General features: G+C 45.3%; 1 protein-coding gene across 1 annotated transcript in view; it reads right to left on the minus strand.

The window, feature by feature from the left end:
- Positions 1–13,594, minus strand: part of LOC126177067 (TBC1 domain family member 12-like) — a 337,379-nt gene that overhangs the window by 191,411 nt on the left and 132,374 nt on the right. The gene's annotated exons all lie outside the window — the stretch shown is intronic.

Here is a 13,594-nt window from a genome sequence, read left to right on the forward strand (position 1 = left end):
TCCCAAATCGTTTATATATATATATATATATATATATATATATATATATATATATATCAGCAAAGGGCCTATAACAATACTTTGGGGAACGCCAGAAATCGCTTCTGTTTTACTCGATGACTTTCCGTCAAATAATTTTACGTTAGTGAAAAGTTTGATCTTGCTTTGCTCACATGGTTTAACAAAGTGTGGCATACAAAAATATCAGTGAAAGTATTTAACTTTAACAATTTTTGTTTTCGTTTCACTTCCAGGTTTGTCAAGATCACTTTGTTCAGACTGATATTCGAAAGCACTGCAGTTGACTGGAAAACAAAGCGAACAATAACATTTCTTTCGGAGGAAACCGGATAGAGAGAAGACGCAGATCCATGTTTATTACCAAACTGTGCCATTTACTTGAGCTTAAATTCGACTGCGACTATCTGAATAGACACTGACGGAAAAAAATCGCGTCTAGATAACATATTTAAGTGATTAACACTGCAATATCCAGGTTAATATAAGCGCGAAATAGCCACTGCAAATGCGAAATGTTGGTACATTAACAATCGTGTAGCCGCCTGAGTGTTGAATGCAAGCATGCAAATGTGCATGCATTGTGTTGTGTAGGTGCCGAATGTCAGTTTGTGAGATGCAGTTACATGTCTGTTGCATTTGGTCGGTCAATACGTGAACGGTTAATGCTCGTTGTGTATGACGCTGGAATTGTCGTTCGATGGTGTCCACAGATTTAAGTCTGCACGATATCGTTGCCGTTGTCACTGAAGTTAAAATTTTCTGGGTTATTAGGCCGCGCGTCATATTTCTTGTAAAACGAACGACGTTTCGACCCCTCTGCTGGGAACAGTTCTAGCAGTAGTGGACACCAGAAGATCCTGAGGAAGATCCCAGCAGAGGGGTCGAAACGTCGATCATTTTAGAAGAAATATGACGCGACCTTTAACCCAGAAGATTTTAAACTTCAATGTCCATACATGCTCGACTGGAGACAGATGGTGACCGACCAGGCCAAGGCAATACGTCGACACTCTGTAGAGCATTTGGGTTAAAACAGCGGTATGTGAACTAGCATCGTCCACGAGACTGAGAGGGCCATAGACACGGGTTCACAGGTAGATGCCGTGTTTCTTGACTTCCGCAAGGCGTTCGATACAGTTCCCCACAGCCGTTTAATGAACAAAGTAAGAGCATATGGACTATCAGACCAATTGTGTGATTGGATTGAGGAGTTCCTAAATAACAGGACGCAGCATGTCATTCTCAATGGAGAGAAGTCTTCCGAAGTAAGAGTGATTTCAGGTGTGCCGCAGGGGAGTGTCATAGGACCGTTGCTATTCACAATATACATAAATGACCTGGTGGATGACATCAGAAGTTCACTGAGGCTTTTTGCAGATTATGCTGTGGTGTATCGAGAGGTTGTAACAATGGAAAATTGTACTGAAATGCAGGAGGATCTGCAGCAAATTGACGCATGGTGCAGGGAATGGCAATTGAATCTGAATGTAGGCAAGTGTAATGTGCTGCGAATACACAGAAAGATAGATCCTTTATCATTTAGCTACAAAATAGCAGGTCAGCAACTGGAAGCAGTTAATACCATAAATTATCTGGGAGTACGCATTAGCAGTGATTTAAAATGGAATAAGCATATAATGTTGATCGTCGGTAAAGCAGATGCCAGACTGAGATTCATTGGAAGAATCCTAAGCAAATGCAATCCGAAAACAAAGGAAGTAGGGTACAGTACGCTTGTTCGCCCACTCCTTGAATACTGCTCAGCAGTGTGCGATCCGTACCAGATAGGGTTGATAGAAGATATAGAGAAGATCCAACGGAGAGTAGCGCGCTTCGTTACAGGATCATTTAGTAATCGCGAAAGCGTTACGGAGATGATAGATAAACTCCAGTGGAAGACTCTGCAGGAAAGACGGTCAGTAGCTCGGTACGGGCTTTTGTTAAAGTTTCGAAAACATACCTTCACCGAAGAGTCAAGCAGTATATTGCTCCCTCCTACGTATATCTCCCGAAGAGACCATGAGGATAAAATCAGAGAGATTAGAGCCCACACAGAGGCGTACAGACAATCCTTCTTTCCACGAACAATACGAGACTGGAATAGAAGGGAGAACCGGTAGAGGTACTCAAGGTACCCTCCGCCACACACCGTCAGGTGGCTTGCGGAGTATGGATGTAGATGTAGATGTAGATGTAGATTATCCTGTTGGAAAACACTCGCTGGAATGCTGGTCATGAATGGCAGTACAACAGGTGCAATCACCAGACTGACGAACAAATTTGCAGACAGAGTGCCTGGGATAGCCACGAGAGTGCTCTTGCCATCATACCAAATCGCACTCCAGAGCGAAACTCCAGGTGTAGGTCCAGTGTGTCCAGCATACAGACAGGCTGGTTGCAGGCCCTCAACCGGCCGCCTTCTAACCAACATACGACCATCGCTGGCACCGAGGCAGAACCAGCTTTCATCAGAAAATACAAGAGACCCACCCTGCCCTCCAGTCAGCTATAACTTGACACGACTGAAGTCGCAAATGGAGTCGGCTCGGAACTGTCCTTGAAATAACCAATCTGCAATACTTCGTTGTGACACTGTGGTACCAACTGCCACTCACGTGGCTGTTGCGGATGCAGTATGGTGCGCTAGAGCCAGGAGCCCGGTCTTCTTGGGACCGTTCATTCTCGTGACCACTGCTGGCAGCAATCACATACAGTGGCTACATTCCTGCCAAGTCCTCTTGTAATATCGCAGGAGAAACATCCAGCTTCTCGTACCCCCATCACATGGCCTCCTTAAAACTCAGTGGGGTATTGATGACGGCGTATTTGTCGTCTTCAAAGCATTCTTGACTAACATCAACTCACCAAGCCCAGTCCCACAGGTAACAAATGCTCACGACTGTTATAGCGTACACTAAAAGCATACCTGATTTGCATCCTCATAGTGGTGCTACTAGCTCCACCTTTATGCGACTGGCGCGAAATTTGAATAGAAATCATCTTTCAGATGTAGAAACACGCCTACTGACTTTCGCTTACGTCGCACAACTGTCTCTTGGTGCTGTTATTTTTTTCCGCCAGTGTATGTTACTGTTTTCTCAGGTCAGCCAGGACAGCATTGAATCCGCGTGACGGATAAAAGATTATTTTTAAGGTACACGGGACAGCCCAATCTCGACCTCAGAAAACATTTTGCATAAGCATAAAATCGGTAAGTCACACAATAAACTATATCGGGTTCGAAGACAGATGATGAACACGACTCCCCCCCTCTTTTTTTTCGTCCCCATACTCATGGAATGAATGTACGAGAGCAGATGCAGAAATCCTGCATCGCCATTCTAGGCAAGGCGTTAGTGGATCAGTTTCCAACGCGTTGCACGAAATTTTGAAGACGGCGTCCCGTGACTGCTCACGTCCATTCAAATAATACCGGAGAATCGAGGCAGCAGTTGAAATGCTGCAGCTGTGTGGCGCCAATCCAGATCCGTTACTAGCCTCCTACTTACCAGAAACGAGTGCTAGTGCTTGAAAAGGGCAAACCATCACAGAAGCACACTATCAAAATTTCCTGATCAGGTCGCCAAGACAGTCGTGGAGAGGGGGTGCCCAAGGTTCTGTTTTCACTCTATGACTGTATCCCAACCCATTCTCCACACGACACAGTGCCACATGCTGATTTTATGACCTTCATATTTTCCCTCACTCCGGTATTCTTCTTACAAGGGTTGCTTTGGTGTGGGGAGGAATGGCTCTGAGCACTATGGGACTTAACATCTGTGGTCATCAGTCCCCTAGAACTTAGAACTACTTAAACCTAACTAACCTAAGGACATCACACACATCCATGCCCGAGGCAGGATTCGAACCTGCGACCGAAGCGGTAACGCGGTTCCAGACTGAAGCGCCTAGAACCGCACGGCCACACCGGCCGGCGATGTGGGAAGGAGACCAGACTGCGAGGTCATCGGTCTCATTGGATTAGGGAAGGAAGTCGGCCGTGCCCTTTCAAAGGGAACCATCCCGGCATTTTCCTGGAGTGATTTAGGGAAATCACGGAAAACCTAAATCAGGATGGCCGGACGCGGGATTGAACCGTCGTCCTCCCGAACGCGAGTCCAGTGTGCGCCACCTCGCGCGGTCTTCTGACAAGGCATCCAGTGACCATCCCCTTCCCTCATATGAAGAACCCACTCAGTGGCAGGCAGCTCCAGTTCGACGACGACGTGATTTTAGGAGTAGAAAATTTGCTGAACAGCCGAAACAGAGAATTCTAGTACACTGCAAGGGGGGGAAAAAATAGTACACCTGGAAAGACGGGGTCGATTTTGATTCGATGAGGGGATATGCCACGTGGGGAATAGTAGTAGTGTTCACATCAAATAACACCGGACCTAGAATAGATCCTTGTGCTACTCCAGCACCTATTGGCTATAAATCGTCATAAAAACACACATATTGTGCAATCACGTGGGTGGAGCAAAACTTGTTTCGGAAGTGTTCACATCAAATAACACCGGACCTAGAATGGATCCTTGTGGTACTCCAGCACCTATAGACTAAACATCGACAGACATTAAAAGTGTGATCTTTACTTATAATGTACGAGGGAAATTTTAATTTTACCCTCTGCTGGCAGCGCGCAGTACGGGAACCTCGTCGCCCCTGCTGGCTCGCAGCTGACTGTGGTGTAGCTCCCGCTGGCGCCGGGCTGTGCTGTGCTGGGCTGGCCTTTCTGCCGCAGCAGCTGGCACGCGGCAGCGCAGCCGCCTCGCGGCCTCGGGTCGCATTCCACAGTCTGTTCCGCCGCTATCCGCAGGCGCGCCGTCGCACGCACTGTGCGCTGTTGAGCCGCATGCCGACAAACGCTCGCGGCGACGCCCACCGCGCTAGGGGCCAGCACAGCTCGCTCACACGTGCCCCAGTCACCTCCGACAGCCGCGCTAAGTGAGGCAAAGTGCTCGGGTAGGGAGCTAACTACCTGACAACCGCGCCGAAACAAAATGACCTACTCCATGCCGACCAAAACGCATTCCGAAAACATCCGTCAAGCGACATCCAACTCGCGCTACTCTCTAAAGACATCCTGAGTGCCAGCAATCTAGGCAATCAGGTATGGTATTTACTACTGACTTCCTAAACGCTTTTGACTCGATAAAACACCAACATTCATTACCTAGATTACGACCGTGTGGGGCAAAAAACAAAATTTCATGGTAGGGTCGACGCAGCATGTTACCTACGAGGTAATTCAACACATATTTTTCTGAAAGCAGATTGGTTTTATTCAGGACTTCAATACACCATATTATTCCCCACTCTTATGGCTACAACATGGGTAGATCACATAACTAACGAGGAGGTAATGAATAGAACTGGGGAGAAGAGGAATTTGTTTCGCCACTTGACTAGAAGAAGGGATCGATTGGCAGGTCATGTTTTGAGGCATCAGGGGAACACCAATTTAGTACTGGAGGGCAGCGTGGAAGGTAAAAATCGTAGAGGGTAGACCAAGAGATGAATACACTAAGCAGATTCAGAATGATGTAGGTTGCAGTAGGTACTGGAAGATAAAGAAGCTTACACAGGATAGAGTAACATGGACAGCTGCATCAAACCAGTCTCCCGACTTAAGGTCACAACAACAACATGACTACAAAACCCTTATTTTTTAACATAACCTCCGTTCAGTGCGATGGCCTTACGTGACGTTACTGGGAGGTCCTGTCTGCCCGCATGATACCACTCTACTGTTCGACATCGGAGGCAACGTCTTTCTGCATCAGTAACTTCCCCATCACGTACATATTGCTTCCGCATAGATGGACCTTCGTTGCTCTTTATCGTCTCCTGTTAGACGGGGAGGAATTCAGCGGGCAGACGCGTCTGAATATTCCTACAGAGACGTCCAGTTATGTGGCGTGCCGTTCGGCTGTGATCCGTCCATCACCTCGAATGAGAGTGTCCGGACGTTCTAACATTCCAAGCAGCCACGCAGGAGATCGGATACGTTTGCACGAGCTTGTTGCGATGGTGACAGACACCTGGCCCAACGACCCATCGTACTTTTGTCCACTGGGGCAAGTCTCCGTAGACATCCTGCAAGAGCCTACAAGTATTTGCGATGCTCTGGTTTTCTTGCCAAAAGAAACTCAGTCACAGCTCTCTGCTTGGAACGCGCCTCAGTTGCCGAAGCCATTTTGAAGGCTACGTATCGCACCGATGGGAACTTCATGAAACAGTAGTTTCTGAAGCGGGAATATTCCACCATGTTCCACAACAAATTCAGCAGTTTTTCAAGCGAAACTGTCCGAGAAAAAAGACGTGTTGCATTAGTTATTGGAAGCCCCTCGTAGGATGGAGAGTCATCGACTCATGTAGAAGTAGCTTCAAGCGAACCCCATGAACCGTGTTAGGACACGTGCCGTTTCTACTGTACATTAGTGACATGGAAGACAGTATTAATGGCAACTTTGGACGTTTTAGAGATCAAGCGGCTATCTACAATGAAGTAAACAATGTAAAGCTGTAACCAACACGAAAGGTAATTACCGTTATTTAGCACGCAACACACAAATGTGAGGAACGTCATTCACAGCTAAGCGTTTCGAGAATCAATGGGCTGTCTGCGCTCAACCCTTCACACACACGGGCTTAAAAAACCACAAAATAGTTATGAAATGAAATCAAGTAAAAGTATTCGTACATAAACTCCTCGTCGTACTTTAAAATCTGCTACACTTCATTCTATGTTTTGCTTCTTCATACTTCAAATGGTTCCATTGCTCTGAGCACTATCGGACTTAACATCGGAGGTCATCAGTCCCCTAGAACTTAGAACTACTTAAACCTAACTAACCTAAGGACATCACACATATCCATGCCCGAGGCAGGATTCGAACCTGCGACCGTAGCGGTCGCGCGGTTCCAGACTGTAGCGCCTAGAACCGCTCAGCCTCTCCGGCCGGCGGGGACTTAACATCTGAGGTCATCTGTCCCCTATAAATTTGAAGTATTTAAACCTAACTAACCTAAGGACATCACACACACCCATGCCCGAGGCAGGATTCGAACCTGCGACCGTAGCAGTCGCGCGGTTCCGGACTGAAGCGCCTAGAACCGCTCGGCCACCGCGGCCGGCATTCCACCAGGAAGGAGGTATACGGCTCGTGTTGTCTGTAGTTCAACCAAGCCCAGACGGACAATACCGCGGTTCGATCTTGTCCGCATTGCTACCTTGTGCCAGGAAGTGCTCTCAACAAGGGAAGTGTCCAGGCGTCTCGGAGTGAACAAAAGCGATGTTGTTCAGACACGGAGGAGATACAGAGAAACAGGAACTGATGATGACAAGCTCCGTTCAGGCCGCCCATGGGCTACTACTGCAGTGGATGATCGCTACCTACGGATTATGGCTCGGAGGAGCCCTGACAGTAACGTCACCATGTTGAATAATGCGTTTCGTGCTACCACAGGACGTAGTGTTACGACTAAACCTGTGCGCAATAGGCTGCATGATGCCCAACTTCACTCCCGACATCCATGGCTAGGTCCTTCTTTGCAACCACGACACTATGCAGCGCTGTGCAAATGGGCCCAACAACATGTCGAATGGACCGCTCAGGATTGGCATCACGTTCTATCCACCGATGAGTGTCGCATGTGCCTGCAACCAGACAATCGTCGGAGACGTGTTTAGAAGCAACCTGGTCAGGCTGAACGCCTTAGATACATGAGTGGCGGTGGAGGTTCCCTGCTGTTTTGGGGTGGCATTATGTGGGGCCGACGTTCGCCGCTGGTGGTCATGTAAGACGCCGTAACGGCTGTACAATACGTGAATGCCATCCTCCGACCGATATTGCAACCATATCGGCAGCATATTGGCGACAATTTACGCCCTCAACGTGCACAACTTGTGAATGACTTGCTTCAGGATAACGTCATCGCTCGACTATAGTAGCCAGCATGTTCTCCAGATATGAACCCTTTCGAAACTGCCTGGGACAGATTGAAAAGGGCTGTTAATGCGCGACGTGACCCGCCAACCACTCTGAGGGATGTACGCCGAATCGCCGTTGAGGAGTGGGGCAATCTGTACCAAAAGTGCCTTGATGAACTTGTGAATAGTAGGCCACGACGAATACAGGCATGCATCAATGCAAGAGGACGTGCTACTGGGTATTACAGGTTCCGGTGTGTACAGCAATCTGGACCACCAATTCTGAAGGTCTCACTGTATGGTGGTACGACATGCAATGTGTGGTTTTCATGAGCAATAAAAAGAATAGAATGATGTTTATGTTGATTTCTATTCCAATTTTCTGTACAGGTTCCGGATCTCTCGGAACCGAGGTGATGCAAAACTTTTTTTGATGTGGTTACTAAGCGTTGTCGATGTTATTTCTTGACACACTGTATATTTACTGCTGTAATATTTTTCTTTTTTTGTGGGTCTAAGTTCACCATAAATTTATTAAATGATCATTTTTCTAGCAGGATTACATTTTAGTAAACGATTTTTTTTATACACATCACTATTTTCCAGTTCGCGAGGCACTGTCATTTGCCAGTGTACCAACGCTCTTAAGAGTACTCACAGGATGTCTGAAACATATGGTATACTTCAGACATATCCGAATTACAGAAAGATATGCGACACTCTTCGTTAGAGGATTACAAGCTAATGCAAAGAAATATTTAATTGATTAGTAATCACTTGCTTAATGGACCTATCAAGCTGCAGCTGAGAGCAATTTAGCGTAATTATATACTTTCACCGCTCATTAAGGTATCATTAGCAAGATCTCCAGAAATGGAAAGGCGAAATGTGTAGTAGCGCTGGTATAATCGAGTGTCTAAGTGACACCTATGGAAAGGAATGTAGAATTAACGTTATTAAAGAAGAATGTAGAAAGTAGTGATACGAGAGACTGAACAACGTCAAGAATATTTCCGCCACGGAGCGCAGTGCAGAACGAGAGAGAGAGAGAGAGAGAGAGAGAGAGAGAGAGAGGGGTCCGTACCCAAAGACTGGAAAGTTGCACAGGTCACACCAATACTCAACACATCCAATACGATAATCCACTTAATTACAGGCCCATATCATTAACGTAGATACGCAGCAGTATTTTGAAACATATACTGTGTTCGAACATTATGAATTACCTCGAAGAGAATGGTCTAGCGACACACAGTCTACACGGATTTGGAAAACATCGTTCTTGTGAAACACAACTAGCTCTTTACTCACACGCAAAGTTGAGCGTTACTGACAAGGGATTTGTAATTGATTCCGTATTTCTAGATTTCCAGAAGGCTTCTGACGCCGTACCTAACAAGCGGCTTGTAATCAAATTGTGTGCTTATGGAATATCGCCTCAGTTATGCCACTGCATTCGTGATTTCCTGTCGGAGAGGTGACAGTTCTTAGTAACTGACGGAAAGTCATCGCGTAAAATAGAAGTGATTTCTTTTGTTGCCCAAGGATTGTGTTATAGGCCCTCTGCTGTTCCTTATCGCCGGGCGGGGTGGCCGAGCGGTTCTAGGCGCTTCAGTCTGGAACCGCGCGACAGCTACGGACGCAGGTTCGAATCCTGCCTCAGGCATGCATGTGTGTGATGTCCTTAGGTTAGTTAGGTTTAAGTAGTTCTAAGTTCTAGGGGACTGATGACCTCAGAAGTTAAGTCCCATAGTGCTCAGAGCCATTTTTTTTTTTTTTTTGTTCCTTATCTTTAGGTGACAATCTGTTTGCAGATGACACTGTCTAGTAAAGTCGTCAGTAGATCCAAACATACTGCAAAACGATTTAGAAAAGATATCTGCATGTTGCGAAAATTGGCAACCGACCCTAATAATGCGAAGTGTGATGTCATCCACATGAGTGCCAAACACGAGAAATCAATCAAATCTGAAGGCCGTAAATTCATGTAAATACCTAGGAATTACGATTACGAACAACTTAAATTCGATAGAACACAAAGAAAATGTTGTGGGGAAGGCGAATCAAAAACTGCTTTTTATTGGCAGAACACTTCGAAGATGCAACAGATCTACTAAAGACACTGCCTACAGTAAGTTTGTCCGACCTATTTTGGAGTACTACTGCGGGTGTGGGATCCTTACCAGATAGGATTGACGGAGTACATCGAGAAAGTTCAAGTGGACATCATTAAAACAAACTCGTTTCTCGTTGCGGCGGGATCTTCTCAGAAAATTTCAATCACCAACTTGCTCCTCCGAATAAAATAAGGGAAAGCAGAGGTCTCACGGAAAGATATTGGTGTTGAGGTCATCAGTCCCGTAGACTTAGAACTACTTAAACCTAACTAACCTAAGGACGTCACACACATCCATGCCCGAGGCAGGATTCGACCCTGCGACCGTAGCACCCGTGGTTCCGGACTGAAGCGCCTAGAACCGATCGGTCACAGCGGCCGGCTTGGTGTTCGTTTCTTCCGCAAGGTGTTCCAGAGCGGCTATGCAGAATTATTGTGAAGGTGGTTCTATGAACCCTCTGCCAAGCACTGAAGTGTGATTTGCAGTGTGTCCGTGTAGATGTAGATAGACAGAGAGAGACAGAGAAAGAGAGAGAGAGAGACAGAGAGAGAGAGAGAGAGAGAGAGAGAGAGAGAGAGAGAGAGAGAGGAGGGAGAGTGGGGGGGGGGAGGGGGTGAGAGGGAGGGAGGGACTGGTTGAAAAGGGCGCGCATTGTTCGTTTGGTATCACATACATGTGTCGGGCAAACAATACCCGGACTGCAATATGATAAAAGCATTGTGCGTTTCATCACGTTTTGTGTTCGGTTGAAAGAGGTATTACAAGCCGATATTGAAAGGAGCGAACAGTGAATACCTCTCTTAAAAGAGTCTTTTTGAGAGTGGTTCATCTAAAAACTCTCAGGCTTCTCTGCTCAAAGATCAAAGAGCTACCGAACGAAATTAATCCACGCAGTCAATATACGGATATCACGATACAAAGGCATTTACGGCTCTAATGGACGTTCACACAGAATTGGTGTAACATCTCACTTTTGTACGAAGCTTCGTTTTGTGAACTGCGTTTGGTGCCTGGAAAATGATTCTGGTTTCGAGGAGTTGTTGAAGCATGATCTGTTCTTTCTGAATTGATAAGACTGCAAGCAGGATGTTGGTGTTAGAGAAATATAAAGAATATTGTTACGCAAAAGACATGAACCTATTTTACACACGTGAAAACTGTGTTCAAGTCAGGATTTAGCACAACGCGCTACCATCTAGCGAACTGCAGTGTACCGAACAGTGTTTCCGTGTGCAACACCGTCATTCTGGCCTTAACACAGTTCAAAAGGTGTACCTCAGTTTGTACAACGAAAGTTTCTGTTCTACGGATGCATTATCAAGTAAAAAAGAGTTTTGCCTCTCCGAAATCATTTCCTAAATTCTGCTCTTCCTCTCGTCCGTATTATACCAAACGCTAAATTTATAGAGATGAGTACACAGTATTTTTTAACCTTATAGGTGCAAAATATTATGTAGAAATATCCAAGAAGAAATATTGGGAAGACTTTGGAAACAGGTTGTAGACTTTGGGTCAAGCTGCTGGAAAACCATTCTAGAGTGTAATTAGCTGTCTTCGAAAGGGAGGTAAGAAGGAAATGACAAGTATTTTGGACAGGTCAGGAAAACTGCTTGTGAATCCTGTGGATTCCTTGGGCAGATGGAGGGAATATTTTGAAGAGTTGCTCAATGTAGGTGAAAATACTTTCAGTAATGTTTCAGATTTCGATGAACAATGGGATAGTAATGAGGATGGAAATAGGATCACATTTGAGGACGTGGTGAAAATGGTCAATAGATTGAAGTGCAATAAAGCAGCTTTGGTGGATGAAATTAAGTCGGAACTCATCAAACACAGTGGAATGTCAGGTCTTAAATGGCTACACAGGATAATTGAAAAGGCCTGGAAGTCGGGACAGGTTCCATCAGACTGGACAAAAGCAGTAATCACACCAATCTTTAAACATGGAAACAGAAAAGATTGTAACAACTACAGAGGTATCTCTTTAATCAGCGTTGTGGGTAAAATCTTCGCAGGTATTGTTGAAAGGAAAGTGCGAGTATTAGTTGAGGACCAATTGGATGAAAATCAGTGTGGGTTTAGGCCTCTTAGAGGTTGTCAGGACCAGATCTTTAGCTTACGGCAAATAATGGAGAAGTGTTATGAATGAAACAGGGAATTGTATCTATGCTTTATAGATCTAGAAAAGGCATATGACCGGGTTCCTATGAGGAAGTTATTGTCTGTTCTACGAGATTATGGAATAGGAGGCAAACTTTTGCAAGCAATTAAAGGTCTTTACATGGATAGTCAGGCAGCAGTTAGAGTTGACGGTAAGTTGAGTTCATGGTTCAGAGTAGTTTCAGGGGTAAGACAAGGCTGCAACCTGCCTCCACTGTTGTTTGTAACGCCGGAAATGCATATCCTCCTATTTCCATCTATTGTACTATAAATTTGTTTTCATTATTTATGTTACCTGAATGTATGACATTTCTGTGTCTTTACGTATTGTAATTGTTTTACTATTTGTATATATGTATATATTTATGCATTTATGTCGATATATAATTGGTTTGTTTCGTAAATATTATTTGTATTTTTACGCTGGGTCTTGCCTAGGGAAAACTGCTATCGATAGGTCGTGTGAAGAATCAAAGTGTGTAGGATCTTTGGGAGTGTTAACTCTGCCGCGTGGAGCGCGGGCTGAGCAGAGGGAGTCTGCCTGGAGTAGCGAGTGGAGCAGGTGTGTTGTGTGAAGCTCCCGCGAGTTGCCGCGCTTTCGGGATTTGGCAGCATGTAATTGCGCTCGACTTGCGATGATAGTTTCTGACATGGTGTCGCGGACAGGAAGCATTAGCTGGCGCACATCAAGAGCCCGTTTCGTCTGGTGACCGTGTCGAGAAGAAGGCGCGCCAACATCCAGCTTCTGCAACAGCGACGGCCGACAATGAGTGACTGTCGCCACCTCCTCGATCGACGGCTTCAAACCTTCAATCAACCAACAAGAAACACTGGAAGCACGTAAAGTTTTAGAACTGTATGGCAGACCTCAGCTTTTCAAACTTTTAAAATTGTTGCATCACAAAATTACAGCAACTTAGCATGAACGTTTGTTGCTCATTGCCCCAATTGCATTACCAAGCAGGGTCCCTTACTTTTCCGGAATGAACCCGAGTGTCGTTGAAATTCAAACGCCAGCATCATTCTATTTCACTGCTTTAATTTCAAAGTTCAGTTGAGGTATTCATAGCTGGCTACAATATTTAGATTACACAAGCACAAATTAAGAGTGCGAGTTTTGTTACCGTATTTTAGCTTACCTCTGACTGCAGCTCAGCTTGGTACGTACTAAATTTTACTATTGTTAATTGTTCAGAATCATTTAATTCAAGTTCAAAGTTAAATCTCTTATTTCTAAATTGCGTAGATTCAAGTAGCTTTTGAAATGATTGTTGAGGTAGTCCAAGACTAACCGTATTTTACTGAATTTCGATGTGCTTCAGAAAGAAAGCTCACTATTAACTTCAGTCACTAAATTAAC

Source organism: Schistocerca cancellata, chromosome 3 (assembly GCF_023864275.1).
Source record: "Schistocerca cancellata isolate TAMUIC-IGC-003103 chromosome 3, iqSchCanc2.1, whole genome shotgun sequence".
Classification (NCBI taxonomy): Eukaryota; Metazoa; Arthropoda; class Insecta; order Orthoptera; family Acrididae; genus Schistocerca; species Schistocerca cancellata.